At 44.2% G+C, this 26,900-nt stretch overlaps 1 protein-coding gene across 1 annotated transcript in view; it reads left to right on the plus strand.

Moving 5' to 3' along the window:
* Nucleotides 1-26,900, plus strand: part of B3GLCT (beta 3-glucosyltransferase) — a 166,550-nt gene that overhangs the window by 37,727 nt on the left and 101,923 nt on the right. The window lies entirely within an intron of this gene.

Consider the following 26,900-nt stretch of genomic DNA (forward strand, 5'->3'; position numbering starts at 1 on the left):
CAAGTTAATTGTGCTTAATCTTTAAAAAATTTTACACATAAATTAATTCTGTTAACGTTCCCCACATCCTTTCAAGGACAGGACCTTTGTGCATCGTATCTTATTTCTCGAGGAAGAAATAAAAATTACTTGTAATAGATGGGCTTTTATTTCATTATCTGTTTATTTTTGTGACTGAAGATAGGAGATAGGACAAACTTGCAGGCTATCGAATGTAGCCTGCCCACAGGGCAGAGTCTGGCAAACTCCCCGTGGCGTACCAAATATGCCAAATACCAGTAACAATGATGGGTCTTATTCTCCTAAATAGCCTTGAATATAATCTCAGGGCTAGGCTGAAAGAGACGTTACTGGGGCCTGCTCGAGGCAATCGATGAATAACAGGATGATGAAATGAAATGAAGATAGGAGTAGCCCAGTGAATTAAAAATTTTCATGATTTGGGGCTGGAGCGATAGCACAGTGGGTAGGGCATTTGCCATGCACGCGGCTACCCGGGTTTGATTCCCGGCGTCCCATATGGTCCCCTGAGCACTGCCAGGAGTAATTCGTGAGTTCAGGGCCAGGAGTAACCACTGTGCATTGCCAGGTGTGACCCCCCAATTTTTTTTTCCTTTGTTGGACCAGAGAAATAGCACAGGGGCTAAGACAGCTGTCCCTGTTCTGTTCTGGGAGTCCTCTGCAGTCCTCCAGGCATTTCCTGGTATGATTCCTGAGCACAGCGCAGGCAGTAACCCCTGAGCACAACAAGGAATCAACCAAGAATAAGATTGTTTTTTCTTTTTTTTTTTTGCTTTTTGGGTCACACCTAGTGATGCTCAGGGGTTATTCCTGGCTCTGCACTCAGGAATTATTCCTGGCAGTGCTTGGGGGACCATATGGGACGCCGGGGATTGAACCCAGGTTGGCCATGTGCAAGGCAAACGCCTTACCCACTGTGCTATGGCTTCGGCCCCTTAGATTGTTTTTCCTTTTGTTTGGAAATTCAACTTTTCAAGAGTTTATTCCACCTTTTCTGGAGATAGGTAGTAGTCTTACCTGCTGGCTTTACCTGCTTGGGTAGAGACGCATGTGGAGCAGCCCAGAGCAGGCTGTTGTGGGAAGGGGAACTGGTAGCCCGAGCTCTTCCTTAGCTGTGTTCAGACAGAATTTAGCTCAACTGGACCTTGACAGTTACCGCCAAACTGTGATGAGTGCTGGACGGTGCCTCACTGCTTTCTCAGGCAGGAATTCCTGTACTCTGAGTTCCTGCAGCTATCCTGCCTCTGAAATCACCTTCCATTGTGTAGGGCACCTTTGTGTGCTAGAAATTACTCCTATTCTTTAAATTTAATTTTAAATTTTGGGCACCATGATTTATACTGTTAATGATAGGCTTTCACGTGTACAGTGACTCCACACCTGACTCTCCACCAGGATGTCCCCGCAAACCCACCCTCCTCATCCCCGCCACCATGGCCATGGCAAGCTCAGCTCTGTAGACCAGTTCTCTGGTTCTGTTGCTTTTGACCATTTCTTATTTCCCCACAATTTATCTTTGAATTCCACATATGAGACCTCGGATTAGACTCTCTCCTTCTGACAGACTTCACTTAGACTATACATTCCAGATCCATCCATATAACAACAAACTGCAGGATTTTGTCTTATAGCTTGTCTTATAAGATTTTGTCTTATAGGTACATTGTGCATATGTACCCTAGTTTTTATTTTTTTGTTTTCGTTTTAATACAGTCATCTGTTCTTGGTCACTTGCGTTGTTTTCACATCTTAGCTTTTGTGAATAGTGATAAACTAAATAAAGAGACACCTCCACAAACCAGGAGAAAATATTTGCCCACTACTCATCTGACAGAAAGTTAATATCTAAGACGTGGAAAGCACTTGTAAAACTCAACAACAGCAACAAAAAACGGCTCCATAAAAAAAATGGGGAGAGGGGCTGGAGAGAGAATACAGTGTGTAGGGCACTTGTCTAGCATGTGGTCAACCTGGTGACCTCTAAGCGTAGAGCCAGGAGTAATTCCTGAGAACCATCAGAGTGGCCCCCAAGCGAAAATGCAAACAACCCACCCCCGGAAAACTGCCCAAAACAAAAGTGGAGAGAAAAGATGAACAGAAACTTCCTCATACAGATGGCCAGTAGGTATATGAAAAAAACATGGTCTGCATCATTTCTCATCAAGGAAATGCGAATCAGATGAACAGTGAGGTATCATCTTACTCCAGTGAGACTGGTGTACACACAAAGAACAAGATCCACCGGTGCTAGCATGGGTGTTGGGGACAAAGCATCCTCGTCCACTGTGGGTGGGTATGTTGATTTGTCAGGGCTTTTTGGAAAACAATATGGATACTCAGAAAAAGTAAGCATTTTGCTTTAGTACGAAAGCAAAATGTATGACCCAGGAATCCCACATCTTAATATCCACTTCAAGAACCCAAAAACCTGTTCTGAAAAGACATTTGTGGTTCTTTGCTCATTGCAACGTTATTCAGAATAGACAAAAAATCTAGATTCTCCTTTTAACTCCAGCTAAGAGTTGCTGCCATTAATGTGGATAGTTACATCCTTTGCTGTCCAGGGATATGAGTTAAGAATACCCCCATGTATGTAAGAATTAAGAAAATAAAATAGAAAATACTGGCAAAATTAAAAAAAAAGAATACCCCCATGCTTCCTCTACTTGTTATGATGAAGTTTATTATATGTACTTTTTGGCTTTATTTATTTTGCTTTCTGGGCCACACCTGGCTGTGCTCAGGGGTAACTCCTGGCTCTGCACTCAGGAATCATTCCTAACAGCCTCTGGGGACCATATGCGATGCTGGGATTGAACCCGGGTCAGCTGTGTGCAAGGAAAGAGACTTACCTGCTGTATTATCTCTCCAGCCTTGTACTTTTGATTTTATACTTAATTTATAGCATGTACTCAAAAGAAATGATTTTGCTCATGAGTGGAAAGTTTAAAAGATGTCCACCCTGTTTGTGCTTGGGGTGAACCTTCCTGTTGTAAACTAAGAAAATGCTGATTTTAGGAAACTGCACATAACTGTGTGGTTAAGATGCTATCCATTCATGTACATGCAACTCCACAGTGCTCGCACATGAAGCAAAGTAATGATGAGTTTGTGGTAATGCCCCATAAAAACAGACTCTTGGACCCCTGAGCTTGGTCCAAGGCTTCAGGTTCTTGTCTAGTCTAGACTCACTGACCTGATCAGCCAGTGTTACATAAAGACCTCCTGTTCTCCTGCCATAGATTGTCTCGGTGTGCTTGATTAAGTGAACTTCCATTACAACTTACTTCGATGGGTCCTAGACACTAACTCCCTACCTGTTGCCCTTAATTCTTCTTTAACAAGTAGTTTCCAGAGAACCATGGTGGCTGGACAGTGCTCCTACCTAGGGTTTGCCTTGAAATGTGAATAAGACATGCAGGCTTCCTAGGAAGCAGGATGGATGATAACATTTTCTTCTTTTTTTAAATCCCCTTCTTCCTCTTAGGAAAATGAGACCTGGAAGGGAGCAGCTAGGGCCCCGGGCACCATGGCCTCTGCAGATGTTAGCGCTCTGGTGCTAAAGCACTGGGTGCCTGAAATTGGCCCGAGGCTCTGGGGGAGGATGGGTGCAAGGTTCCCAGGGAGTTATTCTTAAGAATAGAGATTTTGTGTTGATTCAAGCATCTCTGGAATTGGGACTATATGGAAGGCAGGTGAGAGGTTGTAACTCTAGCAGAGCCGAGGGACCTCCAGCTTTTGTTTCCTTGGGCCAAGGCAGATACACTGGAGCTTGTCAGTGCCTCTTTCTAGAGTCCGGCTTTAATTTCCCATCATTCAGTTCCTTGCATTGTATTTGCTGGTAATGTCAGCCTTTCCCTTCCTTCCTTCCTTCCTTCCTTCCTTCCTTCCTTCCTTCCTTCCTTTCTTTTTTTTTTGTGGCTCCCAGGATCACTTGCTTTGCCGTGGTTCTGCGCTTGGGGATGCTCCTCTTTTTTTGTTGTTTTTTGTTCTTGTTTGTGGGCCACACCTGGTAGTGCTTAGGGCCTACTCCTGGCTCTGTGGTCAGGGATTATTCTTGGTGGGGCTCAGGGGACTATAGGTGGTACCCAGGATTGACTCAAAGTCAGCTGCATGCAGGATGAGTGCCTTACTTGCTGTACTATCTCTGTCCTCAAATCTCATCTTTTTGGTGAGTTCCTGTGTCTGATCCCCATGGAACCGTTCTGTGCAGTTCTGTGTCCAGCACAGGAAATAGCACTTTCTTCCCATAGTACCTGTTTTTCACTTCGTAATTGTTACATTTTTGTCTCTGAATGAAGTTTGAGAACAGAGAATATAAGTTCTTTGAGTTCTCAGTACCAAGTACTAACAGTGCTTTGAGTGTATTGAGCTTGAATCTCTAAATATAGTTTTTTTGGGGGGGGCATTTTTGCCCCCATGGCAAATCCTGGCAAGCTCCCCATGACGTGTTCGACGTGTTCAATATGCCAAACATAGTAACAACAAGTCTCAAAATGGAGACGTTACTGGGCCCGTTCAAGCAAATCGATGAACAACGGGAGGACAGTTTGTTCTGACAGTTGGTTTGTTTGTTTTTGTGCCATACCTGGTTGTGTAAACACAAAAGGAGCAGCAGGTGCTTTATCTCTCCGCCACCCATATTCCATAGTCTCGGGCTGCTTCCCCGACCCTGGGGAGGTTGATGGCAATGGGCAGGCAAAGGAAGGAATGAGGGCCAAGCTGGTTGGTCTCAATTGCTGTTTATTCCAATCTCTCATCTCCATTCACTCCTGACTCTCTCCCTGCTCTTCCCCCCCAGACCACTCTGACAGCCTAGTTAAATCCCCCAGAATGAGGGGTTGGGGCTTACACATAGGTGTGGTCACAATCAATAGGGATAAATTTCTTTCCCTCAGGGAAAGCTGGTTTTAGGACAGATTCTCTTTCAGCAGGACGACCCATCCAAGAGCAGAATCCCATAGTTGTGTTTTCCTCTTCTTGTCCAACAAACATATAAGCATTCATGATATTAATCATTTTGTATGAACACAATAAGAGATGCATTAAGCTTATAGAATTGCTCTCCTGGGACCATCTCGATCTTAGACTACAGTGCTCAACCCAGATTAGTCTTTCCTATCACTAGCAGGGTCCTAATCTTTTACTAAAATTACTTTTGGATCATGATAGCATTTGTCCATGACGATGCTCTCAACTTAAAAATTAAGTATTATGGCACCTTGACCTGGCCCATTTTGATGCCAGGGTAGCTCACAGCTTGCCCTGGGTCCATTAAGTCCCTCATTGGGACCATGCTTTTGGGGTGCTAGGAACTAAGGGCAACTGAGGCTTAAGTCGAGAAAGCAGATGCCCAGGAGTGAATAATATTCGAAGCCAATTAAATCCCAAGTTACAAAAGAATAATATTAACTGTCTTCCTGTGTCTACACAAAAAGGACATTGCTTTATTTTCATTTTTGTTATTTTTTTTAAAAATTTTTATTAGTGAAACACCATGAGGTACAGTTGTAGACTTACAAATTTTTGTGCTTGGGTTTCAATTATACAGTGATCAAATACCCCTCCACGGGTGCCCATTTTCCACCACCACGGGTCCCAGTATCCCTCCCACCCCCCGTCCCACCCGTCCCACCCTGCCTCTGTGGCAGGGCCTTCCCTTTTGTTCTCTCTCTCCTTTTGGGTGTTGTGGTTTGCAAAAGAGGCATTGAGTGGCAATCATGTTTGGTCTACAGTCTACTTTCAGCATGCTTCTCCCATCCTGGGAAGATCCTCCCAACACCCTTTATTTGGTGCTCCCTTCTCTATCTGAGCTCCCTTTTCCCCTAGCCTGTGTGGCTGGGCACCAAGCCATGGAGTGAAATTCCTGGTACTAACTCGGCCACTCTTGGGTGTTAGTCTCCTATTTTGTTACTTTATGTTCCCCAGATGAATGCAATCTTTCTATGTCTGTCCCTCTCTTTCTGACTCATTTCGCTTACCATGATACTTTCCATGTAGTACCACTTGTATGTAAATTTCATGACTTCATCTTTTCTAAGAGCTACATAGTACTCCATTGTGTAGATGTACCAAAGTTTCTTTAACCAGTCAGCTGTCCGTGGTCACTCAGGTTTTTTCCAGATTCTGGCTATTGTAAAGAGTGCTGCAATGAACAAAGAAGTGCAGATATCACTTTGACTATACATTTTTTGCCTCTCTGGGATATATTCCCAGGAGTGATATTGCTGGGTCAAATGGGAGCTCAATTTCTAATTTTTTGAGAATCATCCATACTGTTTTCCAAAAGGGTTGAACCAGTCGGCATTCCCACCAGCAGTGAAGGAGGGTCCCTTTCTTGCCACATCCGCACCAGCACCAGTTGCTTTTGTTCTTGTGGATGTGTGCCAGTCTCTGTGGTGTGAAATGATATCTCATTGTTTTGTTCTGCATCTCCCTGATGATTAATGATGTAGAACATTTTCTCATGTGCCTTTTAGCCATTCGGATTTCTTCTTTGAGAAAGTTTCTGTTCATTTCATTGCCCCATTTTTGGATGGGTTGGATGTTTTCTTCTTGTGGAGTTCAACCAGTACTTTGTATATTCTTGATATCAACCCCTTGTCAGATGTGTATTCGGCGAATATCCTTTCCCATTCTGTAGATTGTATTTGTATTTTGGTCACTGTTTCTTTGGAGGTGCAGAAGCTTCTTAGTTTAAGATAGTTCCATTTATCTATCTCTGTTTTCACTTGCTCGGCCAGTGGCGTGACATCTTTGAGGTTACCGTTAGCTTCAATATCATGGAGGGTTTTGCCAACTTTGTCTTCAATGTACCTTATGGATTCTGGTCTGATGTTGAGGTCTTTAATCCATTTTGTTCTTACTTTTGTACTTGGTGTTAGGCAGAGATCTGAGCCCACTTTTTTGCATGTAGCCGTCCAGTTTTGCCAGCACATTTTGTTAAAGAGGCTCTCCTTGCTTCACTTACTTTTCTTGTTCCCTTATCGAAGATTAGATGATCATATGCTTGTGGGGAGATGTCAGTATATTTAACCCTGTTCCATTGGTCTACAGCTCTAAAAAGGCATTGCTTTAAAGTAAACTATTAAAAAAAACATAAGGAGAGGAGAAAGGCAGTATTAACTTACAATACAAGTTCAGTGTCCTAGAAGGATCTGACCTTACAAATTGACCGAATCTAATTATGGGAAAAAGCTGGGGAGGAGAGCATAGAGAAGAGGTTACAGATAAACAAAGGAATGGGAGTGACTCGGGTACACTGTGACGGGTTTGACTCAGTAAACCTAAGTTCCCTGTGGCAAGGGAGAAAGGACAAACCAATGTTAGGCCTAAAATATTTAGAGGTATATTCCAACACCTGATGATGCTTAGGGGTTACTCCTGGCTGTGCACTCAGGGACTGCTCCTGACGGTGCTCAGGGCACTGGATGGGATGCAGTAGTTCAAACCTGGGTTGGCCATGTGCAAGGCCCACTATCTCTCTACTATCTCTCTAGCCTGAGCCTATGAATGTTAATGTAGCTAAAAATCAATTTTTTAAAAAAAATTTTATTAGTGAAACACTATGAGGTACAGTTGTAGACTTACAAATTTTTGTGCTTGGGTTTCAGTTATACAATGATTGAGTACCCCTCCCTCCACCAGTGCCCATTCCCCACCTCCAATGCTCCCAGCATACCTCCCCCCCTCCCCCCATCCCACCCCACCCCTGTGGCAGGGCATTCCCTTTTGTTCTCTTTCTCCTTTTGGGTGCTGTGGTTTGCAAAAGAGGCATTGAGTGGCAGTCATGTTCAGTCTATAGTCTATTTTCAGCATGCAGCTCTCATCCTGGGAGGGTCCTCCCAACACCCTTTACTTGGTGCTCCCCTCTCTATCTGAGCTGACTTTTCCCCTAGCATGTGCGGCTGGCCTCCAAGCCATGGAGTGAACCTCCTGGTACTTATCTCGGCTATTCTTGGGTGTTAGTCTCCCAATTTGTTACTTTATATTCCCCAGATGAATGCAATCTTTCTATGTCTATCCCTCTCTTTCTGACTCATTTTGCTTAGCATGATACTTTCCCTGTAGTACCACTTGTTTGTAATTTTCATGACTTCATCTTTTCTAACAGCTGCAAAGTACTCCATTGTGTAGATGTACCAAAGTTTCTTTAACCAGTCATCTGTTCTTGGGCACTCAGGTTTTTTCCAGATAAAAATCTGAAATTTATTAGATAATTTTCTTTACTGTTTATTCTTCTAATACAAGTTTTCTTTTCTTTATCTTGCAGTATGGTCACCTTTCATACCACAAGTACGCATACACACATATATACAACATGAATACACTGATGCCACAGGCACATGTACATATCTACACAACATACATATACACATATGCATACAGGCATATGTTTTTTAGACAGATACATTGGTTCATCCTCCTTTTGTCTCCTCTATCCCCACCTTTGACATTATTAGTATTCAGCATGGTGGTCAGATACAGAAGAAATTGAACAAATGGATGTTAAGTTTTGCATTAAGTAAATGTTTTACTTAGCCTGGTTATTAAATAATGCTTAGAGATTAATGTTGATACTAATGTTAGTGATTAAACAATTGTTAGGTAATGTCCATGCCTCTCATGCAGTCTAATAGCTGTTTACTTCTTCCATTGAAATCAGAGAGTTTGAGAGAAGAAGAAGAAAATAAAAACCCGTGAGTTTGAATTGGTGCTTGAAAAATATGATCTGTATGTTAAGTGACTCTCACATGACAGTATGGAAATGAAATAGAAAATTCACCTGACTGCTTTATCATAGACAACAATGACTTTAGGAAAATGTAGATTTTTATTTTTTTTTAAATTAAGGTCCCCCCCCCCTTTTTTTTTTGGTTTGTTTGTTTCTTGGGCCACACTCAACAGTGCTTAGACTCTGCACGCAGGGATCACTCCTGTGGACTCTTGGGACCATGTGCGCTGCCAGAGATCAAACCCAAATTGGCTTGGGCAAGGGTTCTTGTCCAAAGTACTATCTCTCTGGTCTAGATAAAGATTTTCTTTCCCTACCAAGTAGTTCAGCTAGTGGCTAGCCAGGGCCAGGCAGCAGTGCCTCAGCTCCTTCCTGAAACTTGTACGTTTGACTACAGTGTCTTATCTCCATCTGCAGTGGTCTGTTCTGGCATGTGGGAGATATACAGATTCCTTCTGCTTCCACACTTGTTCTAAAGGTGTGACTTTGAAGAGGTTCATGTCATTTTCCCTTCTACACCATTGTCCAGAACATAATGATATGGGCGAACCTAGGCTGGAAACATCGTGAGTTGGGTGGTTGTGAATCCAGCTAAAACTCCAGCTGTTCTGATCATTAAAAGGAGGAAGGTAGGGCTGGAGGCTGGAGGGCAAATTGACATCTGCTAAAGTAAGGATGTTGATTTTATATCAATGACTCACCCAGTCTGTGGAAGAGCTGTTCATTCATTCATAATTTAGACACTCAACAGGCAAGTATGCAAGAGGCGTACAAGAACTAAAAGAGATTAATTCAAAGAACCTACACTTGAGGAAAGGATAATCTCCATAAATGGGCAATTTTATAGCAAGGTGGAAGTTGACACAGGAAGATAAGTACTTCATGATTCCCCTTATTTGGGTATCTAAAGAAGTTAAATCAGTACTATCAAAGATGGTTCCATTTATGCCTCCTGATTAGGGGTGGGAGGGTGGTACATGTATTATTATTGGTGCAAAGTTTCCATTAGGGAAGATGTATAAGGCCTTGCGACCTGCATTAATTATACCATTGTTACCCAGGGTCTATAATATTCTGTTGTGCTCTTGGGATTTTTAAAAGAGGATCAAGTCCATGTTTAGGATTCTTACTGAAAAAAATAAAATGTAAATAAAAAATTGAATGAAAAGTTAACCCCAGATAGGTTGAGGAGTGGGTCTGCAGAGGGTAGAGGGCAGAGGGCAGAAGTCTTTCTTGGGCAGTGGCTAAAGGCAGCAGGAATGCGGTGTGGGGCTGCTGTGTGTGTCATGGGAAGGACACACAGTGTGTGTGTGTGGGGAGTAGGGTGGCAGGATGGGGGGATCCCCTGGAAAGTCCTAACGGGACCTGCCCTCAGAGGAGCTGTTTGTCTTCTTGCGGTCCCCGGCCCTTCTCACAGGACCTCTGTGGCATTTTGAGAAAGACTTTGGTATCCAGGACATTGGGCATCTCTGGTCCCTGGCAGTGGCCTTCGGGGCACCTGTCTGTGTTGGCCTTTCAAATCCATCCCTCTGTGAGAACACCCGGGAAGACAGGAGAGGGAATCAGGGCAGGGAGTCAGGCTCTGGGCTTGCATTCAGTTAGGGGAGATGGGTGGAGAGGCATGGGTCTGGAAGTCAGCAGTAGCTCCCAGCAGGCTGTGGCGCAGGGCGGGCCTTCTCTGAGACTCTGAGGGTGCTAGAGCCATGGCATACTGTGGAGGGCATTAGCCTGGCATGCAGCTGATCCCGATTTGATCTCTGGCATCCCATATGGTTCCCTGAACACCACCAGAAGTGGGAGCCAGGGGTAACTAGCTGAGCATTGTCAGAGAGTAGCAGTGAGAGAACCCTTGATATTTTTCTTTCTCTTTCTTTTTTGGCATTTGGGCCATACTTGTGGTGCTCCAGGGTGTCTCCTGCTCAGTTCTTGTGGTTGCTCCCGGATGTTTTGGGTGCCAGGGACCAAATCCTGGCTTTCTGCATGCAAAGTATATGCATTAAGTCCGTTGAGTTATCTCCCCAGCCCCCAGTCTCTCTCTCTCTCTCTCTCTCTCTCTCTCTCTCTCTCTCTCTCTCTCTCTCCCTCAGTGCGTGCACTCGTGCATGTTGGTACTATGCTGTGATGAAAAATCTCTTTAAGTGTAAGGCAAGTGCTCTACTGCCGAGCCACATCCCCGAATCCATGTTTTTTTTTTCCAAGTATGTGTGTGTGCGTGGTGTGTGTGTGTGTGTGTGTATGTGTTTGTGTGTACATGTGTGTGTGTGAAGGCACATTGTAGAATTTGCCATCTTAGTGATTTTTAAGTGTGCATTTCAGAACCGGAACTGTCAGGTACACTCACACTGAACAGGCAAATTCCAGAGCTTTTTCATCTTCCGAGCCGAATCCTCTTCTGCCTGTCTCCTCACTGCCCTCTCCATTCTGGTTTGTCTCTGGATTTTACGGCAAGAGGTGTCAGCATGAGTGGCACCAGGCGGTGTTACCTCTATGGATTTGGCTTTGTTTGCTTCATTATGTGGCCAAATGGCTTCATGTTGTCACCCGTGGGGGTGTCTCTTCCTCTGAAAAGCTGGATGTTGCTCTGATTTCAGTCAGGACAGGTTCTGGCCCTTGTCTTTGTCCAGTTCAGCCTGAATTGTTTTTGCCCACTGATCCTGCTTTCTGGGTGCTCATCAAGTATTTCATGTGGACTCTCCAGCGGTGTCTTTTAGATTCTCTGTCCTCAGCATCAGAAAGAGGCAAGACCTGCTCTGCTCTCTTGTATCCCCCATGGCACCAAAGTAAAGCTCGCTCTCTCTCTCTCTCTCTCTCTCTCTCTCTCTCTCTCTCTCTCTCTCTCTCTCTCTCCCTCTCTCCCTCCCTCCCTCCCTCTCTCTCCCCCCTTTCTTATTTTGGAATATATACACACACATCAATTTATTTGTGGGCCGTACCCAGCTGTGCTTGGGGGCTACTCCCAGTGTGTTTGGGGCCTCTGTGATGCTAGGGATCGAGCCAGGGGCTTCTCATGCAGAGCATGTGCTCCAGCCCTTTGAATGGTCTCCCTGGCCCTAAGCTATTTTGTTTTTATTGACATGTTTCTCTTAGCACTTAAAACTCTGAAAGCAGGTTCATTTCTTTCAAGTATTGTGTTTTCCTAGTACCGCAGGCTTTTGTTTAGTTCAGTGTATACTTTTATTTTAGCTGATAAATTGTTGTAATTAAATTTCTCTCTGTGTATTTTGGGGGGACCTCCCAGGCAGCACTTGAGGGTCCAGGGCCACGTCCTGTGACACTTGGCCCACCTCACCAGGTAATTTAGTGCTAGGGCCTGAGGGCGCAAAATTGCTCAGCCCTGTGGCGCCAGGGAGCACTGGGTCACACCTGGTGTGTTGGGGGACCCCCAGTGCTATACCCAGTGGTGCTGGGGGTGGGCATATGGTTTAAGGGACTGCAAATGCAGAGCATGCACCCCTGAACCCTATTATTTCTTTGGCCATACCCAGTGGTGCTCAGGGCTTACCTATCGCTCTGTACTCGGGGATCACTCGTGGCCAAGCTCGGGGGACCATATGGGATGCCAGAGGTTGAACCTTGGTGGGCCACATGCAAGGCAAGTAGCCTGGCTGCTGTATTGTTACTCCAGCCGCTGTTTACTCTTAATTTTTATTTCCTTTTCTTTTCCTGCTGGACAACGTGTTCAGTAGGTGACTTAGATTGCCACTAGGTGGCAATATTGTTTTTATCTTATAAAGCAGGTAATTAAGCCCTATCATTAACTATGAACCCCTCTTCTTGGGCATTTACTTACTGTGATAATAAATGGAGTGAAAACAATGAAGGAAACTGCTCTTGAATTTAAGGTGTATTATTTTCTCATTTTGGAATTCTATCCTGTGGAAGCCAGTTGAGCATTCCTTTTGTAGTTATGACAAAACTTTTAACACTGGGTTTAATTTTCTCACAAGCTCCAGAGAGAGCTATTATGGCTTAGATCATTTTGTCTTTGAGTTAACAAGTTTTTCTGGTAGTGGAAATGGCCAAGAAGGTTTTTGGAATTTGCAATTATCCTTGATACTGGGTCATTTTCCTCTTTCTATACAGGTTTTATTTTTGTTTTTGTAAATGTTACATAGTGACTAAAACTTGAGTTTGTGGCATGACTAATACTTCAGAGACTCGCTCTTGTCAGTCACTAATGACACTGGGGCAATGGTGAGACAGCCTGATCTTGGACCTATGTGAAAGTCTAGACATAAGGGTCAGGGAGGGATGGAGGGAGGGAGGGTGAGAGGGATACTAGATGCACGAAATTCTTTTAAAAGAATTTTATTAAAGCACCATGATTTACAAAGTCATAGTTAAATTTTTTTATGATTTTTATACATTTTATTTTCATCAATTAGTTCATTACAGATAATATTCAAACACCCACCCCACCAGCGAGCATTTTCCCACCACAATAAGAGGGAAGTGTGTTGTATTTAATTCTGGGGCCATTTAAGCCCATATGTACAAGAATATAAGCAACTGTGTTAAAACCAAACACACGTTTGGCTACATTAGGTACATCAGTGGGCTAGAGTACAAGAGTATAGAGTATAAGAGTATAATATTGCATTGCTCTCTTCTGGGAGCTTTATTTTATACTCTCTGGATCTTGGCAGTTGATGAGATTCCATGGCAGGGGGCGGGGGTGGTGGTGTTGGAGGGGCAGTTTGTGGGTGTGACTGCCAAGCTACTGGAAAACTGGGGGCCTGGGTGGAGGAGGCCCAGTCCCGATCCTAGAAGGCTTGGAGATCTGAACCATGGATCCTGCATATCTGGGTTCCTCTGTCAGTTCCTTCATGGGTGAGGCTCGTCTGAGCATGTGCAGAGTGGCTTTGAGCATGGCTGTGTCTGGGTTCTGGACGTTCTCGGCTGCCAGGGCTCTGCTTGGGGCAGGGAGGGAAACTCAACCCACCCCCCTCGAGGTGCCCCGGTGAAGACAGCCTGTTGTGGGGTCTGGAGATTCTGCCCATAGTTGAATTTTATTTTATTTTATTTTTTTGCTTTTTGGGTCACACCCGGCGATGCACAGGGGTTACTCCTGGCTCTGCACTCAGGAGTTACTCCTGGCGGTGCTCAGGGGACCATATGGGATGCTGGGAATCGAACCTGGGTCGGCCGCGTGCAAGGCATACACCCTACCTGCTGTGCTATTGCTCCAGCCCCCCATAGTTGAATTTTAAACATAAGTGTTCCAGCACCGATCCTGCCACCACCATGGTGAACGTCCCTCTACCAGTGTCCCCAGGTTCCATCCCATGTCCCCCATGTGCTCCCCCTGTACCCCACCAGCTCCCTTCCCCCTGCACCCCTAACTTATCCTCTTGACAGGCACCTTTTAAAGTTTGGTTGTTAAAATTTGGATCTCTTGATTCGGTGGTGTTGACTCTGTGGTTTGGCTATTTAGCTAAGCACCACTATTTTCCTAAGCACCACTGATGTATCTGAATCCCTTAACCCCTGAGCCCCTGTTGCTTCTCATCTGTCTCTTTTCCCCCTCACCTTCACTCTATTTTTCCTTCGCCTCCCTATACTCTGGGATCAAAGGTGATCTGGGCATTTCTCCACCGTGCCCTCCCCCCACCCCCAAGTTTTAAACCATTGCATTTCCACATTCAATTATTCTAAATACCACACACAAGTGGTATCATCCTATGTTTATCCTTCTTCTTCTGGCTTATTTAACACAGTGTCTTCCAGTTCTATCTGCGTTGCCATAAATTGCATGATTTCATCATTCTTTACAGCTGTATAGTATTACACTGTACACATATACCACATCTTCATGATTCACAAATCTGTTGTTGGACTTCTAGGTGGATTCCAAATCTCAGCTGTTGTACTGAGTTCTACCATGAATAATGGTGTAGATGCATAAACTTCTGAAAATTGGTATCTGTGATGCACAAGACATGGGATTGGGGTGAGAAGTTCCTTTTAGAGGGAAGGTATGGCCCCCACATTAAAATTTAACTAGAACTTGTTTTAATAAATTGGAATTATGTACAGGGGAAACTGTCATTATCGTCAAACAGCATAGGGTGTTTGCCTTGCACGCCACTTACTCAGGTTCGATCCTTGGCAATCCATATGGTCTCTCGAGTGCTGCCATGAGTAATTTCTTGAGTCAGAGCCTGAGTAACCCCTGAGCATTGCAGAGTATGGCCCCCAAACCAAAGAATTGCCATTCATGGTACTTTAATCAATAAAAAGTAAAAAAAAAAAAAGAAATTACCTTATTCCTGGGGCTGGAGCGACAGTACAGTGGGTAGGGCTTTGCCTTGCACACAGCAGACCCAGGTTCGATTCCTCCGTCCTTCTCGGAGAGCCTGGCAATCTACTGAGAGTATCCCACCCGCACGGCAGTGCCTGGCAAGCTCCCCCTGGCGTATTCGATATGCCAGAAAGAGTAACAAGAAGTCTCACGATGGAGACGTTACTGGTGTCTGCTCGAGCGAATTGGTGAACAACAGGAGGACAGTGCTATAGACAGTGCTACAGTGCAGCCTCATTCCTGATTAGGAGTCAGTAGACCAGGCTTCAACCCTTGAAAGCTGAGCAAGGGCAGCTTTGCGGCTGTCGCGGCCAGCCCCGCCAGCCCAGTGCTTCACCTGCTCTCTGTGGAGTGTGTGTGCTTCGCCTCAACTGGAACCCCAGACCAGTGCCGTCACACTCTCTCCCTGGAGTGTGTATGCTTCTCCCCGACTGGAAGAGGTTGTCTGGGGCCCTGCATCACAAGGACCTCAACGATGATGCCTTTAGCTCGCCGTTTGTTTTGGTTTGGTTTGGGGGCTCCACCTGGTGGTGCTCAGGCCTTACTCCTGGCACGGCACTCAGAGGTCACTCCTGGCAGTGCTCGGGGGACCATATGGGGTGACGGAAATTGTACTCTGATGAGCCCTCTTCAAGGGGGTCTCCTGTCTACTGTACTCTTTTTCAGGCCACAGCTCCCATCGTGTCCCCTGTAGATCTGTCCACTGTGAGCATCCACAGTAGTTGTTTTGGTGAGGGAAGAATTGGCAGTCATTTTCACCATTTGAATATTTATCTGATAGACCAAAATATCTATTCCTCCCACACTGCCAGATGTCTAGAACTGCTGTTTATTTATTCATTACTCCTGTCGGGTTGTACTTGCCTACGAAATCTGCCAAAAATTAAGGTGCAAAAATTTAATGGTTTCTGTGATTCTGCATCTGCTTCTCGCTGTTCTCTTTGCCTCTGAAACTCATTGCCTGAGCCTGTTTTGCCTCAAGGTGTTAAAATGTGGTCTTATTAAAAACAGAAACATTTTTCTTTTTTTCTAATGTTAATATAAAAGCAAGAATCTGAGCTAACTTTCTTATCTGGAATTTATTACTGTTCTTGGAGTGGCTATTAGAGTGGTGAAACTGTTTTATAAAACTATTTGGGCCATTATAAGTTATTGTTCCAAAAGCCACCTCTGAAGTTTTATAATATAGTTTATAATGACCGGAAAGATTATAGTTACCTGTTGTCATCAATGGTCCAACAGGCTTTGCCATTCTTGATTGTGGTGTAGCAAAAAGTTAGAGAGAGTTATGAAATGATATTCTGGTTCTTTGAATGGCAAGGTAGATGATAACTATTTCATAATATAAATGAGTATTTCATACTGCATCATGTAGCAGAAATTATAATTTCAAAATAAGTAGATTTGTAGGGGGGGGTGGGGTGCATCTAGAGTTGCTCAGGAGACCCTGTGGTTCCAGAGACCAAAGCTGAGGCTTGCACACATCCGGCCCTATGAACCATCTCCCTGGCCGTGTATTTTATTTCAGATGCTCATGAATTGTACAGCAGCTGCAGGTGAGACTGGAGATAGCACAGTTTGGGTGCTTGCCTTGCACGTGGCTGACTGGCTTTGATTTCCAGCACTCCCTAGGGTCTCCTGAGTCAGGAGTGATTCCTGAGTGTCGAACCAGGAGTAAACCCTGAGCACCACTAGACGTGGCTTAAACACACACACACACACACACACACACACACACGTATTTTTAGTGAAACACCATGAGGTACAGTTGTAGACTTACAAACTTTCATGTTTGGGTTTCAGTTATACAGTGATCAAGTACCCATCCCTCCACCAGTGCCCATTCTTTACCACCATGATCCTAGTAGACCTGTACAAAGAAAACTACAAAACGCTACTTCAGGAAATAAAAGAGGACACAAGGAAATGGAACGATATCCCCTGCTCATGGATTGGGAGAATTAATATTGTCAAAATGGCAATACTCCCCAAAGCATTGGACAAATTCAATGCTGTCCCTATAACGATACCCACAACGTTCTTCAAAGAAATGGAGCAAACACTCCTGAAATTCATATGGAACAATAAGCACCTACGAATAGCACACTTATATTTTGACTTGACTTTTGTTTGTTTGGTTTTGGACCACATCCAGTGTTGCTCAGGGGTTACTCCTGGATTGGTACTCAGGAATTATACCTGGCAGTGCACAGAAGACCATGTGGGATGCCTAGGGATCAAACCTGGGTCTGCCACGTGCAAGGCAAGTCCCCTACCTGCTGTACTATTGCTCTGCCCCCATAACTTTCTGTTTTTAATTTGAAAATAAGCCTTCTTGAGTGGATGTTTGTATGAAACTCCTACTCTGTGGAACAATGACCAGTCATCTGTGGTGAAGACTGTGGGAGAGTCTTTGGAGAGGCTGTCTTTGAAAGGTCTTTTTTCCTCTCCCTTTGGAGAGCTTGGGGTACAGTTTATTTTCAAGGAGATCCTAGAATTGGTAGTTCTATGCACTCTAGCCTCAGAAGTTTAGTAAGTGCCTAATACTTGCCTAGAATTATGGACACTCTTGTCTTCCAGAAGAATTTCAAAATAAGATTAGCAGGATCAGCAAGCTAATGAATATTCTGCACTCAGAAGGCCCATTTCCCATCCTTGGCCCTGTGCATGTGGGAATATCCTGAGCATTGCCAGGTGTGGCTCCCAAACAATACCAACAACTACCATCCACCAAAAAAAAAAAAAAAGAAAAAAAAGAAAAAATCTAGTCAAAGATTAGATTGTCAATAATAAAGGAGCTTAATTGCAGTGGTGGGAGAAATGCAGCCGTGAGCGGCTGCCGCCCCCTCTCCGGTAGTCACGCGGCACTCCTCTCTTCTCAAACCCAGGTCAGCCCTGCCCCTGGTGTGTGGCCCCGGGACTTCCATCTCTCCCTTCGGGACCTCAGGCATCCCGGCAGACGCCTGGAGAAACGCAGCCGTAAGCGGCTGCCGTCCCCTCTTCACTACTCATGCGGCGCTCATCTCATCTCAAACCCAGTTTTCCGTAGAGGTGTGGCCTCTTCAGAAGTGGGCGTGGCTTCAGAGTGGGCGTGGCTTCAGAGTGGGCGTGGCCTATTTTCCGGCCGCAGGTTGTTTACTAATTCAAAGGAACCTAGTTCCCAAGGAATTTAGTCCCCAACTTACTCAGCAATATGAAGAAACAAAGAAAATCCCCACCTCAAGTGGAGGAGAACAAAAACAATCCAGAACATTCTGTCGATACAGCTCACCTAAGGGATCTCTCTGACACAGAATTCAGATATGAAGTCATCAAGATGTTCAATCAACTCAATGAAACAGTCAGACAGACAGCCAGTAACACCACAGAAAAAATCGACAAATTACGCGAAGAAATGAGAGCAGAAATGTCACGATTAAAAGACTCCATAGATGAAATGAGAAACTCAGTTTCTTCTCTTAAAAATAGAATGACCGCAGCTGAAGAGAGAATCAGTGACCTGGAAGATCAGCTGCAACAAACCAACACGCAACAACAAACAGTGGCAAGGGACCTCAAAATGGCTCTACAGAGAATCAGAGTCCTAGCAGATGATTCCAAGAGGAACAATATTAGAATCATGGGACTACCTGAACCTCAGGGAACCAACCCCAATGAAAAAAACACCGTCAAACAAATCATTGCTGAAAAATTCCCAGAGCTCTGCAATGCAGCCATTCAGGTTCAAGAAGCCCGAAGGGTGCCAGCTAAAAGAGACCCCAACAAAAACACTCCAAGGCATATCATAGTTAGAATGATTGATGCTGCCGATAGAGACACAATACTGCAAGCAGCAAGGGCAAAGAAGGAAATCACATACAAAGGAGCACCCCTTAGATTCACAGCAGACCTCTCAGAGGAAACCCTGCAAGCCCGAAGGCAGTGGCAAGATATAGTCAAAAAACTCACTGAAATGAATGCTTCCCCAAGAATACTCTATCCAGCTAAACTCTCCCTCAAAATCGAAGGAACAGTACACTATTTTATAGATAAACAGCAGCTCAGGAACTTCATAGACTCAAAACCAAACCTAAAGCAAGGCCTAAAGGGGCTACTATAAGACAAGACAAACCCTACAACCACAACACACCCTACAGAAAATGACACAAAACCCCATAACCATACTCTCTCTCAATGTCAATGGTCTAAATTCACCATTGAAGAGACACAGAGTGGCAAAATGGATACAGAGACAGAACCCAACATTCTGCTGCCTACAAGAAACTCATCTCAACAGCCAGAACAAACACAGACTCAAAGTCAAAGGATGGAAAACAATCCTGCAAGCAAACAGCCCCTTCAAAAAAGCTGGGGTGGCCATACTAGTATCCGACAACATTAATTTCACATTGAAAAAGATTAGAAGGGACAGTGAAGGCTATTTTCTCTTCATCAAGGGATACATACAGCAGGAAGAAATCACACTCTTAAATGTATACGCACCTAATGAGGGAACAACTAAATATCTAAAACAACTGCTAACAGATTTTAAGGAGGACATTGCTACCAACACAATAGTACTTGGAGACTTCAACATCGCCTTATCAACTCTGGATAGATCAACAAGAACAAAACCCAGCAAGGAATTATTGGCTTTGAAAGAAGAAATAGAAGAGAAAGGGCTTATGGACTTATACAGGGCTTTACACCCCAAAAAGAAAGAATACACATTCTTCTCCAGTGCACACGGAACATTTTCCAAAATAGACCATGTCTTAGGACACAAAACATACCTCAACAGAATCAGGAAGATAGAAATAGTATCAGCCATCTTTTCAGACCATGACGCACTGAGGATAGAAGTGAATCACACACTGACACGGAGAACCAAATCAAACACCTGGAAATCAAACAACTCGATGCTGAACAATGAGTGGGTCAAGAACGAAGTCAAGGACGAAATCAAAAGATACCTGGAAACAAATGAGAATGAAGACACAAACTACCAGAACTTATGGGATGCAGCGAAAGCTGTATTAAGGGGAAAATTTATAGCTCTGCAAGCATATCTTAGGACTGTAGAAACGATGCACATAAACAACTTGACCTCACAGCTCAAGACCTTAGAAAAGGATCAACAGAAAGAGCCTAAATCAGGCAGAAGGAAAGAGATCGTAAAACTTAGAGCAGAAATCAACGACATGGAAAACAAAGAAACAATCCGAAAGATCAATAAAACCAAGAGCTGGTTCTTCGAGAAAATAAATAAGATAGATAAACCACTAGCAACACTCGCAAAGAAACAGAGAGAGAGAGCCTTAATAAATCGAATCAGAAATAAGAATGGGGATATCACAACAGAAACTAAAGAAATTCAAGAGATCATCAGAGACTACTTTGAAAGTCTGTATGCCACGAAACAAGAGAACCTAGAAGAAATGGATAAATTCCTGGATTCCTATCATCTCCCAAAGCTGAAGCAAGAAGATATAGAGTACCTGAATAGACCTATTCACATCAAGGAAATTGAAACTGTAATCAAAAGTCTTCCCAAAAACAAAAGCCCAGGTCAAGATGGATTTACTAGCGAATTTTTCCAAACATTTAAAGAGGACCTATTGCCAGCTCTTCTCAAGCTTTTCCAGGAAATTGAAAAAACGGAAACTCTCCCAAACAGTTTCTATGAAGCCCATATCTCTATAATACCAAAAGGAAACAAAGACACCACAAGAAAAGAAAATTACAGGCCAATATCCCTGATGAACACGGATGCGAAGATTCTCAACAAAATACTAGCCAATAGAATCCAACAACTCATCAAAAAGATCATACATCATGACCAAGTAGGATTCATCCCAGGGATGCAAGGATGGTTCAACATTCGGAAATCAATCAACATAATCCATCATATCAACAAAAGAAAAGATAAAAATCATATGATCATATCAATAGATGCAGAAAAAGCATTTGACAAGATCCAGCACCCATTCATGATGAAAACCCTTGCCAAAATGGGGATAGAGGGGACTTTCCTCAATATAGTTAAAGCCATCTACCACAAACCTACAGCAAACATCATCCTCAATGGGGAAAAACTGAGAGCCTTCCCCCTAAGGTCAGGGACGAGACAAGGATGCCCACTCTCTCCACTGCTGTTCAATATAGTACTGGAAGTACTTGCAATAGCGATTAGGCAAGAAAAAGATATTAAGGGCATCCAGATAGGGAAAGAAGAAATTAAGCTCTCACTATTCGCAGATGACATGATACTATACTTAGAGAACCCTAAAACCTCTACCAAGAAACTCCTAGAAACAATAGGCTTGTATAGTAAAGTGGCAGGCTATAAAATCAATACCCAAAAATCCATGGCTTTCCCATATGCAAATAATGAAAGAGAAGAAAGTGACATGAAGAAAACAATTCCATTCACAATTGTGCCCCAGAAAATCAAGTACCTAGGAATCGCCTTAACTAAGGAAGTAAAGGATCTGTACAAAGAAAACTACAAACCCTACTTCAGGAAATAAAAGAGGACACGAGGAAATGGAAAAATATCCCCTGTTCATGGATGGGGAGAATCAACATTGTCAAAATGGCGATACTTCCCAAGGCACTGTACAAATTCAATGCAATCCCTATAAGGATACCCACGACATTCTTCAAAGAAATGGAGCAAACACTCCTGAAATTTATATGGAACAATAAGCCCCCACGAATAGCTAAAGCAATTCTTGGGAAAAAGAAAATGGGAGGAATCAACCTACCTAACTTCAAGCTCTACTACAAAGCAGTAATAATCAAAACAGCATGGTACTGGAACAAAAACAGAGCTACAGACCAATGGAATAGAGTTGAATATACTGACATCTCCTCCCAAACATATAATCATCTAATCTTCGATAAGGGGGCAAGAAAAGTGAAATGGAGCAGGGAAAGCCTCTTTAATAAATTGTGCTGGCAAAACTGGACGGCTACGTGCAAAAAAGTGGGCTCAGATCTCTGCCTAACGCCATGCACAAAAGTAAGATCGAAATGGATTTATGACCTCAACATCAGACCGGAATCCATAATGTTTATTGAAGACAAAGTTGGCAAAACTCTCCACGATATTGAAGTTAGTGGTATCTTCAAAGACGTCATGCCACTGGCCGAGCAAGTGAAAACAGAGATAGACAAATGGGACTATCTTAAACTAAGAAGCTTCTGCACCTCAAAAGAAACAGTGACCAAAATACAAAGACAGCCTACAGAATGGGAAAGAATATTCACCAAATACACATCCGACAAGGGGTTGATTTCAAGGATATACAAGGTACTGGTTAAACTACACAAGAAGAAATCACCCAACCCCATCAAAAAATGGGGCGAGGAAATGAACAGAAACTTTCGCAAAGAAGAAATCCGAATGGCAAAAAGGCACATGAGAAAATGCTCTACATCACTAATCATCAGAGAGATGCAGATCAAAACAACAATGAGATATCATTTTACACCACAGAGACTGGCCCACATCCACAAGAACAAAAGCAACAGGTGCTGGCGCAGATGTGGCGAGAAAGGGACCCTCCTTCACTGCTGGTGGGAATGCAGGCTGGTCCAACCCTTTTGGAAAACAGTATGGACGATTCTCAAAAAATTAGAATTTGATCTCCCATTTGACCCAGCTATAGCACTCCTGGGAATATATCCCAGAGAGGCAAAAATGTATAGTCGAAGTGACATCTGCAATTGTTTGTTCATTGCAGCACTCTTTACAATAGCCAAAATCTGGAAAAAACCTGAGTGCCCGAGAACAGATGACTGGTTAAAGAAGCTTTGGTACATTTACACAATGGAGTACTATGTAGCTGTTAGAAAAGATGAAGTTATGAAATTTACATACAAGTGGTACTACATGGATAGTATCATGTTAAGCGAAATGAGTCAGAAAGAGCGGGATAGACACAGAAAGATTGTATTCATCTGGGGAACATAAAGCAACAAAACGGGAGACTAACACCCAGGAAGGGCTCAGATTAGTACCAGGAATTTTGCTCCATGACTTGAAGGCCAGCCACATGTGCTAGGTGAGAAGGAAGCTCAGATAGAGAAGAGAGCACCAAATAAAGGGTGTTGTGAAGACCCTCCCAGGGTGGGAGAGACATGCTAAAAGTGGTCTATAGACCAAACATGACTGCCACTCAATGCCTCTCTGGCAAAACACAGTACCCAAAAGAAGAGAGAGAGAACAGGGAGGAATGCCCTGCCACAGCGGCAGGGTGGGACGGGGGGGGGGGGAGGATGGGGGGTGGGAGGGATAAAAAAAAAACAAAAACAAATTGCAGTGGTGAAGAGCACTGGGACTTGGCTAGTGGGGGTCATCACGACATCACGACCATCCTGTTATTCGTCGATTGCCTTGAGCAGGCCCCAGTAACGTCTCCTTCATCCTAGCCCTGAGATTTTTAAGAAAGTGCTATATTCAAGGCTCTTTAGGAGAATGAGAGCCATCATTGTTACTGGTATTTGGCATATTGGGTACCCCACGGGGAGTTTGCCAGACTCTGCCATGTGGGCAGGTTACATTCGGTAGCCTGCCAGTTTGTCCAAAGTAGGAATGAGATAATAGGATATCGCGTGGCCACGAATGCTGCCGCACGCTTCTGGGGGCTGGTTTTTATAGTCTCTGAGTCTTGGCCGTTGATGGGATTACACGGCGCCAGGGGACCAGTTGGTGGGTGTGACCCCCGCCTACTGGAATTGGGAGGATCTGGGTGGAGGGTGCTCAGCCCGGATCCTAGTAGGCTTGGAGATCTCAGCTCCCCCGGGGCCCGCTTGCCTTTGTTCTTCTGCCGGTACCTTCAGGTGTGCAGAGAGTGGTCTCAGCATGGTGATGGCTGGTCCTGGAGGTCTTTGGCTGCCGGAGCCCTGGTCGGGGCGGGGAGGAAAGCTCAACTCGCTCCCCTCCAAGGGGCCCCGGCGAGGACAGCCAGGCTCGGGGGCAGGAGACTGCACTGTTCTCTTCCGGAGCTAGTGGGGGTATTGGCAGTTAAATATTTAGTATGAAAGTAAGCTATGATAACTTAATGTAAAAATAGAAGAGGAGCAAAGATGAAAGTATTATTGTAGGGGCTGGAGCGATAGCACAGTGGGTAGGGCATTTGCTTTGCATGCGGCCAACCCGGGTTCAATTTCTAGTATCCCATATGCTCCCCCAAGCACCACCAGGAGTAATTCCTGAGTGCATGAGCCAGGAGTAACCCCTGTGCAACGCCGGTTGTGACCCTGAAAAAAAAAAAAGTATCATTGTAATGATTTTTGGTTTTTGTTTTAAAGTAGGATCTACTTGGCCCAGTTTGGAAGAGTATGAGGTTTAACTGAAATACAGAGCACGGACTGTGTTTCTGGGGTGTCACTATGAGTGTTGGGAGGGAAGGGAAGGGCAGAGTTTGGACAGAGGCAGATCTGAGACATGGACACAATCACAGATGCATGATGGCTCCGTGTTTGAGGCAGTTTGCAAACCAGAAAATCTAATTAAGAAGTGCTTATAAGGGTTTTGCTTGTTTTTTTTTTTTTTTGTTCTTTTGTTTTTGGCAAGGGGAGGGATGGTGCTGTTATATTTATGGTAGATAGTGGGTTACATTTTCTGCTTTAGACTAAATGGGGTCAGAGGAGTTGCGTATGCCCTTCCCTCTTCCCCCTCCCCAGCAAAGAGCTTTTGAAGAGAATTGACACTTCTAAGTTTATTGCCGTCTTTTCTAGTATGAACTTTATTTAAGTACTGGCAGAATTTCCACCTCCCAGATCACGGATTCTTTTGTGCATGCTCACAGAAAGTTTTGAAAAATCACCATTTCCTTGGGAAGAATAGTAAGTCCAGAACCAGAGCGATAGTAAGTGCCACTTGCCTTGTCCAACCCAGGTTCAATCCCCGACATCCCAAATGGCCTCCCATGTTCAATAGGATTGATCCCTGAGCACAGAATGGATTAAGTCCTGAGCTCAAAAGCCAAAGTGAAAAAGGTCTTGCCTCCTTAGCTTTGGAATAAACCTCCCCCTTCATTCCTATAAAATAAGGTAAGGAAGCAGAGCACAGCCTGCCCAGATTAGTGTGAGGAGGCTTGAGGAGACCTGAGTTTTCTCTTTAAAAAGTTCTAGTTGGCAAGGAGCAGTGTGAGATGCTTTAAGAGGCCCCGTGACTTTCTTTCATTAGACTTTGTTGTTTAGATGAGAGCAATTGGATGCTTAATTAATTGCCAGAAGATCAGTTTTGGGGATAGTAATTGATAGGTCCTACCTGTATACATTATTTCATATATATGTTGTATATGAAAGTGGGGGCATTAGTATGTTGCTGTTGAATAAGAACCTATTCATCCATTCAGCATATCTTTATCAACTATTTAATGTATTATACGAGGACTTGGGCAAGCAGTCCCAGGAGAAAATGGAATATAGAGTCCACTCTTCAGAGGCTCGCCCAGCAAGAATAAATCCCACACACCCTGTTGAAGACCAGGTGTCAAGCATGTTTGTCTCTTTCTGACTGCCCAGCATTTGAACCCCTTCTCTGACCTGGGGAACTTCAAGCCCTGGAGGTCTGGTGGGAGCTGGGGCTGGACCCACTGAGATGATCAGAGGTCAGGTGTGGGTGTTTCCCTGAGCTCAGGAGACAGTGACCTCTGAGGGACAGTTGAATGTGGCCACCCATGTAAGGATCTGAATATGGAAGCCAGGACTTAAAAAGGCTGGTCATGTTAGAACTCAGTCCTTGGGTGACGAGTGTATGGAGGAGTCGAGCTCTCAGGGTGGTGCCCAGAGAGGCCTCACAGATTTGTTGCTGGAAGCAATCTTGGTCCTGTGCCCTCTCCAGGAGGTCATTCTGATGGGGAAAACTGGACTGCTTGTCACTGCTTGGAATAACAGCAGCACAGCCCACGAGAATACGGGCCTAGAAGCTGCTAACTTGGTCTGGAAAGGTAAGACAAGGCTCTGTTAGGCGGTTCGAAAGAATAAGTGTGTAAACTGATGTCACCTCACTCATTAAGAATGGAAATTAAGAATAGCAGTACAGCTGCCCCATGCCACTGAGACGCGCACATAGTTCCCTGATAAATGCTTACTTTGCCTCCTTTCCTGGTTACTTTGCCTTTTTAACCTCCTTACTTTGCCTCCTTACCTGGCTTTCCTTTTTCTCAGTATCATTTATCCTTGCCAGTGTATTCTAGATGGATTTGCTTATTTCCCTTCTCCGTTGTTAGAATGTGGTACCCGAGCTCTGAGAGTGCAAGCACTACGCTCTGTTCATGGCGATCTGCTCTGTTTCTTATCCCTGTGCATAGCAGTTGTTGAGAAAAACTTTGGACAGTTGGGGTTGGAGAGATAGTTACAGCAGGTAGGGCATTTCCCTTGCATGTGGCCGACCTGGGTTCTATCCCCCACATCCCATATGGTCCCCCAAGCACTGCTAGGAGTGATTCCTGAGGGCAGAGCCTGGAGTAGTAGCCTCTGAGCATTTCTGGGTGTGGCCCAAAAAGTTCCCAGAAAAAATGCTGCCTGGTGCAATATCCATACGGATATTTTTATCCCATGGGCTCATTCTGTGTCAGGTTCCAGGACTGGTGTTACTGCCCTATTAGATATGAGCTAACAGAACCACAGAGAAATGAAGGGGAGAGCAAGGTTTCTGAGACGAGTACTTTGACTGTAAAGTCGGGTCCTGCCAAGCATCATTGCCCTAGGTGAATGAGTGAATGATTAGTTAAAACAGATTTATATGAGCTCTAAAAGTTTATATTTCAAAATGCATAACTTAAAAATACACTTTATAGGTGATGAGGTAAGATTTTTCTCTTGCTGAGAAGGAACACTTAATGATTC

The sequence above is a fragment of the Sorex fumeus genome, unplaced genomic scaffold (assembly GCF_029834395.1).
Source record: "Sorex fumeus unplaced genomic scaffold, SorFum_2.1 ptg000008l, whole genome shotgun sequence".
Classification (NCBI taxonomy): domain Eukaryota; kingdom Metazoa; phylum Chordata; class Mammalia; order Eulipotyphla; family Soricidae; genus Sorex; species Sorex fumeus.